The sequence below is a fragment of the Zingiber officinale genome, chromosome 7B, assembly GCF_018446385.1.
Source record: "Zingiber officinale cultivar Zhangliang chromosome 7B, Zo_v1.1, whole genome shotgun sequence".
Taxonomy (NCBI): domain Eukaryota; kingdom Viridiplantae; phylum Streptophyta; class Magnoliopsida; order Zingiberales; family Zingiberaceae; genus Zingiber; species Zingiber officinale.
In genome coordinates this window covers 110,222,788-110,229,568 of record NC_055999.1, presented here as the reverse complement: position 1 = coordinate 110,229,568, position 6,781 = coordinate 110,222,788, and positions in this window count along the sequence as shown.

Genomic DNA, 6,781 nt, shown 5'->3' with positions numbered 1-6,781 from the left:
AGCGAAGGAGGTCCCTGCTGCTTGCAACTCCAGCTACCACTACTCATGAGTGGTCTAGTGCGACACGACAGGAAAAGCGACATCTCCTCCAGCTACTACTACCCATGAATAACTGAGTGTGTGGCGCGGCCCAACAACTCACTCACCCACAAGAGAGACGTGGTCGCCTATATGCATGCAATGACATGATGTACAAGATGCAACAGTCATAACATATATAAACAAAAATTAGGTATGCTACATAAAGTTGGCATGCTCAATAAGATACATGAGTAAACAACAATCACAACAGGTAAACATGGTATCTAGTATCTGATATATATATATATGGATAACAACGAGAGACTGTATAAATACGAATTTGATTATCCAAAAGATCGAGTGGTTAAGTATCAAGCATAGAAAAAAACATGAGTGGAGTCAAGATAAATACAGCAACTATCTGAATATTATTCATGCACGAAAGTCAAAGTACTAAAGATAAACAAAGCAAAAGTACTCGCCTCAAATATATGTTTGTCCAATGTTATCCCCACGTCAAGTGGCTCGTCGTAAATCAAGGTCCTTTAACAACATGCATATAATTAAGCCACTCTCACAAGTATCCAATAGCTTAATCAAAATTCCTATTAAACTAGGAAACCCTAATTCATTTATTAATCTCGGTTAGCTCGATAAATCGGATCTAACTTGAAACCTAGATTAAATTCAACATTTAATCTCCATCGTTTCGAATAACCACTTAGACCAATTATCCCTAATCTTTCAAGCTTCAATTTCAGGTTTAAGCTACAGCAAGAATCAAATTCCCAAGACCTTACCCTAATACAAAGTCACCCCTGTTGACCCACGGCCAGGAAGTGCAACTGCCAGAAAATGCTAGTGGAAAGTACTCGTTGTCGCAGATTCTTGGTCGAAGCTGTTGGTGCAACCTTAGGTCAAGGTTGACCTGGTTGACCTGACTCGAGTTGACCTGACTCGAGTTGTATTTTGAGGTTTGACGAGAATAGAAAAGTTCTATTCTGATTTTGACGAGAATAGAAAAGTTCTATTCTGATGTTTGACGAGAATAGAAAAGTTGAAGTTGTATCTTGATGTTTGACAAGGATACAAACTTGGGAGATTATGGGTGCAATCTTTGGTCAAGGTTGACCTGGTTGACCCGACTTGAATTGACCTGATTCGGGAAAAGTCCAAGCAGGGAACTTGGCGTGGAAAAGTCCAAGCAGGGAGCTTGGCACGGGAAAAGTCCAAGTATGGAGACTTGGTGTGGAAAAGTCCAAGTATGGAGACTTGGCACGGGAAAAGTCCAAGTATGGAGACTTGGCACGGAAAAGTCCAAGTATGGAGACTTGGCACGGGAAAAGTCCAAGTATGGAGACTTGGCATGGGAAGTTTGAGAGGGCTCGACAGCTCGTTCTCCGGACTAGGTCAGAGAGGGCTCGGGAGCTCGTTCTCTGGACCAGACAAAGTCGGAGAGGACTCGGTAGCTCGTTCTCCGGACCAGGTCAGAGAGGGCTCGGGAGCTCGTTCTCTGGACCGGACGAAGTCGGAGAGGGCTCGGGAGCTCGTTCTCTAGACTGGACGAAGTCGGAGAGGGCTCGGGAGCTCGTTCTCCGGACTAGGTCAGAGAGAGCTCGGGAGCTCGTTCTCTGGATCGGACATGGAAGTCGGAGAGGGCTCGGTAGCTCGCTCTCCAGACTAGGTCAGAGAGGGCTCGGTAGCTCGTTCTCAAGACCAGGAAGGCCTTAGGATTTAGGGATGGGAAGCTCTAAATCCACATGGGCATTGGATCGGTCAGCAAACCGATCCAGTGATACTATGGGTTTTCTGATCGGTCTGGTGACCGATCAGTAACCAAACAGTAGCTCACTGTAAGTAATCTGATCGGTCACCAGACCGATCAGGAAACGATCAGGAGGCAGAGAAGGTAGGGGGATCGGTCTGTGGACCGATCCACCTATAGCCTGATCGGTCCACAGACCGATCAGGATGGAGCCTGATCGGTCCAAGCCTAGCCGTTGCGACACAACGGCTATCTCTGTTTCGTCTGTTTTCGTCTATTCTTCTTCGCAGGTTGCAGGGAGATACCAGATGATATAAGGCCTCTACAGTGAAGAACGAAAGACAATACTGAAAGAACTACTTCTGCTAATTCTTCTTCTTCCTCTTGAGATTTGCTGAGCTCTCGGTTTTGCTGAAGCTTCGCGTGAGCTTCGTGCTGGTTTTCTAGCTGTTGGAGCCGTGAAGCTGCTGCTTCATCAACGGACTCCGACGAGAAGGCAAGCAAGTGTGTTTACAATTTCTATTGTTCTTGTTTGTTTCCTCTATTGTTGTACTCCTCTGTTTTGCTGTTGCAAAGACTTTGTGGTGAGGTTTCTCCACCCAGAAGGAGTTCATATTAAGCGGTTATCCGGGGTTTCATCCACCGACGGATTGATAGGCTTCGTCCACCTTACGAACACGCCGAGGAGTAGGAGTATCATCTCCGAACCTCGTTACATCGCTGTGCTTGAGGTTTGATTTCTCCATTTACGTTTCTGTTGTTATTTTTCCGTTGCGCTAACTTGATTTGTAGAAAGAAACGCGAATTTGGGGTCGGCTATTCACACCTCCCTCTCTAGCCGCATCCGAAGGTCCTAACAGAAGTTACAATGAAACTACAACAGAGACATCCACCCCCAGTTAGTACAACATCTCATACCAAACCTGAAACCCAAATCCAATGGACTTACTGTTGGAGCAATCCCAATGGTCCGTGCGACCATGTGTTTTGGTGTTTGGGCAAAGGGTTTAAGTTAAGTTCACCCTTGTATTTGATATGTGTATATGAGTGTGCAGGTTTACAGAATACACATATGACTCAGCTTGATGGCTTTGGGTCCGGTGAAGGATGGAGCATCAGAGGGACCGTGGACAAGGTAGCAAGGACAAGAGTCGAAGGAAGCGACTTCGAGGCATATGCGAATGATGACATTGGGGACGAGCCGCGGGCTTGGATGCATCCGAGGGACGAGAGCTAAAGGAAATATGCTTGAAGGCTAAAGGTCAAAGCTGCAATGAAGGGTCAAGTGAGTCGTGAGGGGTACGAGTGCATGAGAGATTGTACTCAGGGTAAAATCCTAGGTTTAGGGGTTTACTGTAGCAGTACTGCAACAATTACTATAGCAGCACTGTAGCAGTCGACTGGTGAAAACAATAGTCGATTGATGTAGTCGACTGGGCAGTCGACTGGAGTGAACAGAATACTTCTGTTCGCCCGACCAGTGTGGAGCAGTCGACTGCTAGTTTTAGCAGCCGACCGGTATCGAGTCGTTGGGATGTAACGGTCGAATTTCCATAGAGGGCGGTCGATTGATGGTTTTAGCAATCAACTGGTGGGCGGGGTTTTCCAACCCGTGGCTTATATAACCAAGGCTTGGGAACTTGGTTATAATTGACGGAATTAGTGGTGGTAAATCCTAATTAGTAGTCTACTAGTCTCAAAAGTCTTGGTTGGTGTTGTGGTGAGATTTCTCCACCCACAAGGAGTGACTTGAGATAGCCAGAGTTTGTCGGGGGCTAATCCATTGACGGATAGGGATCACCCACTTTACGGGCAGCCGTGGAATAGGAGCCCTAATCTCCGAACCACGTTAAACGAACATGTTGGCGGTTTACATTTCCTTTCTTAGTTTTAGTCTTTAGCTTGTTTGTTTTGTTTGTATTGTTAGAGTGTATACTAAAAGCCTAGCTTTTGTAAACATTTTTTTTTTAAATAAAAGAATCACATTGGTCAATATCTACATTTATTTGTTAAATATAATTGTTCAATTAATCTATATAGTAGACAACATGGTGTGTGGTGTCACACACAGAAGATCATGTTGTCAGTTCTTTATAAATTATAAACAGTTGCTCACGACTAAGATGGAAAGGAACAAACTATCGGAATAGTCGTAGTGTAATTAAGTGTTAGTTTATCTTGATTAATAAATTACACTGGTCCACTCTAAGTGTATTGAGTAGGACCATTTTAGGTAAGTTCTTTTTGTACTGACTTAGTAAAAGAACTAGACTTTAGTTATTATGGAAGTGTGCGTTCTTAATCCTAATATAATAACAAGCACATATATTTAATATTTATTTCTTTGATTTATCAAAGGGTGAGGTTTAGCTCGATAAATCAATACGCCCGATAAGTTGGGAAATGATATTACTTATAGTGTGTGTTGTTGATTATAGAAGGAATCTGTGTCCTAGTTATCTAGGTTGAGAATGTTCCCAAGAGGAGCTCATAAGGATTGTCATGTTAAACCCTGCAGGTGGACTTAGTCCGACATGACAATGAAGTTGAGTGGTACTATTCTTGGAGCTAGATATTAATTAAATGAGTTGTCAGTAACTTACTTAATTAGTAGACATTTGTTATCTTAAACACAGGGAGACTGACATACTCATGATAAGAAGGAGCCCATAATGTAATTTGGGATTGGTGCGGTAGTGCGATAATAACTCTCTAGTGGAATGAGTTATTATCGATGAACTTGAGTTGTGTGTTTGGGGCGAACACGGGATACTCAAGCTCATCGGAAGACCAAAACCAATTTCTCCTCTAGGTCCATGTCGTAGCCTCATTATAGTCTCAAGTTCATCCAAATATAAGTCCATCTTGGTGTGTCCAAGAAGGGGGCCGGCCCAATGCTTAGTGACCAAGCAAGAGCCGGCCACATCCTCTTCTATAGGGGCTGGCCCTATTGCTTGGTGATCAAGCTAGTAGGGGCCGACCACAATAATTCAAACAAGGAGGGTTGTTTTAAATTTTTAAAATCTTCTCTTTGTAGAAACTATAAGTTTTAAAAGAGAGTTTTTAATTTTTTAAAACTTTCCTTATTTGAATTAGGCCACATGTTTTAATAGAGAGTTTTAAAAGTTTTAAAACTTTGCTTTTTTAACCATCCTCATGGTTTAAGAAAAAAAGGAAGATAAGTTTTAAAATTTAAATTTTCTATCACCTTGTTAAAAAAGGAAATTTTATAAGAGAAGTTTTAAATTTTAAAACATGGTTTTAATTTTTAGAACTTTCCTTTTTTAACTCCTACTTTAGGAAAGAGAGCTTGTAAAATTTTATAAGAGTTTTTTTTCTTGTAAAATTTTATAAAAAATAATATTCCTTTCCTCTTATGGGGGCCGGCCACCCTTGCTTGGTGCCCAAGCAAGGTGGCTGGCCATATTGAAAAAAATAAAATCATCAATTAATTTTTGGTGATTGATTCAATCAAGAGGAAAGAAAAGGAAAAATTAAAAGGGAAAAGGAAAATTAGAGGAAGATTTTAATTTTTGTAAAACTTCTTCCCTTATTTACCTTGGGCAACTAATTTAAAAGAAGGGGTGAGGAGGCTTCATGAGACACAACTCTTATTCTCTTGCTTGGAGGATCTTTTGGTGGCCGACCTTCTCTCTTCTCCCTTTCCCTTTGCTCTCTGCTCCTTGGTGGTGGTGGTGGCCTGATTTTAGAGGAAGAGGAAGAGGAAGAGGAAGAAAGTTTTTGGGTGGTGTTCATCTTGGAGGATCGTCGCCCACACGACGTCCAAGGCGAGGCGAGGAATACGACAGAAGATCTCGAGGTCATTAGCATACAAAAAGAAAGTATAATTAACAATTGTTTTCCGCATCATGCTAGTTATTTCTTTTTATAAGAATTCCAAACACAAGAGGCATTAGATCTAGTTTTTCGAATTAATTTTTTGAGTTTGTGTTTTATTTGTTTTCGAATTTGTGATTCGATTGTTCTTTTTGATTAACCTAGAGTTATTTAAGGAAATTAAATATTAGCTTTCCTTAAAATGCTTTGTTTAGGCGGTGGTGGTTGCTCCCATATCCAAGAAAGTCATGTGCCTCGCCATGCAGTCCTAGAAGTCAATTTTGGAAATTAATATTTAATGGAATTAATAACATAGGTGGATTTGAATCAATAGTGTTAAGTTCCGCTTACGATTCAAATCTAAACCATTAAGAACAAATAAGTTAAATTTGGAATCAATGATGTTAAGTTCCGTCTGCGATTCCTAATTTAACTTCTAAAGAACACAATAGGTTATTTAAGGAAAGGTTCGACACTTGTACAAAATTTTTGTACAGTGGAATCGGTACGTTTTCCTAGGACTAACCAATATGTATTCCGCTACGCAAACTAACATTGTAGGAAGCTATCGATTTGGGGGTGTCGTCTATTCAACCCCCCTTCAAGCCGACCACCGATCTCCTACACTTACCATATCTTAGTGCTGGCAGTTTTCCTCTCTGACAGAAACCTCAACAACCGGCTGTAGAGACTAGCGAAGAAGGAATCGACAGGAGAAACTCGGAATTAGGGCATGGAAGGAAGAGATAACCATATGGAACGTCTTCTATAACCAAAAATCCAGCGTTGGAACCCGCGATTCTCCTCCAACGAAACCAGAGCTCGAATCCCCCCTATTAGCCGAAGATGAGCCAGCTCGGTGTGGCAATTCAGAAAGAAGAACACTAATGGTGCTTCATATGAGAGGTAGAGGAGGTGGAATGCTCGACCGACGCCGGGACGAGCAGCGTCGACGCGAACTGGTGTTGAGGCATGCGTCGAGGCAGGCGATTGGCAAAATCGAGAGTGTGGCAAAGAGAGACGGTGTTTTTAAGAGTAGGATACTGTAGCAAACCTTTTTAAAGCTAGGATTTAATTAACTTAATCTCTCAATCAACTCCCTAGATCTTAATAGTTATTTCCAAATAGATTTTACCCTAATCAATCTATCCCCTTAAA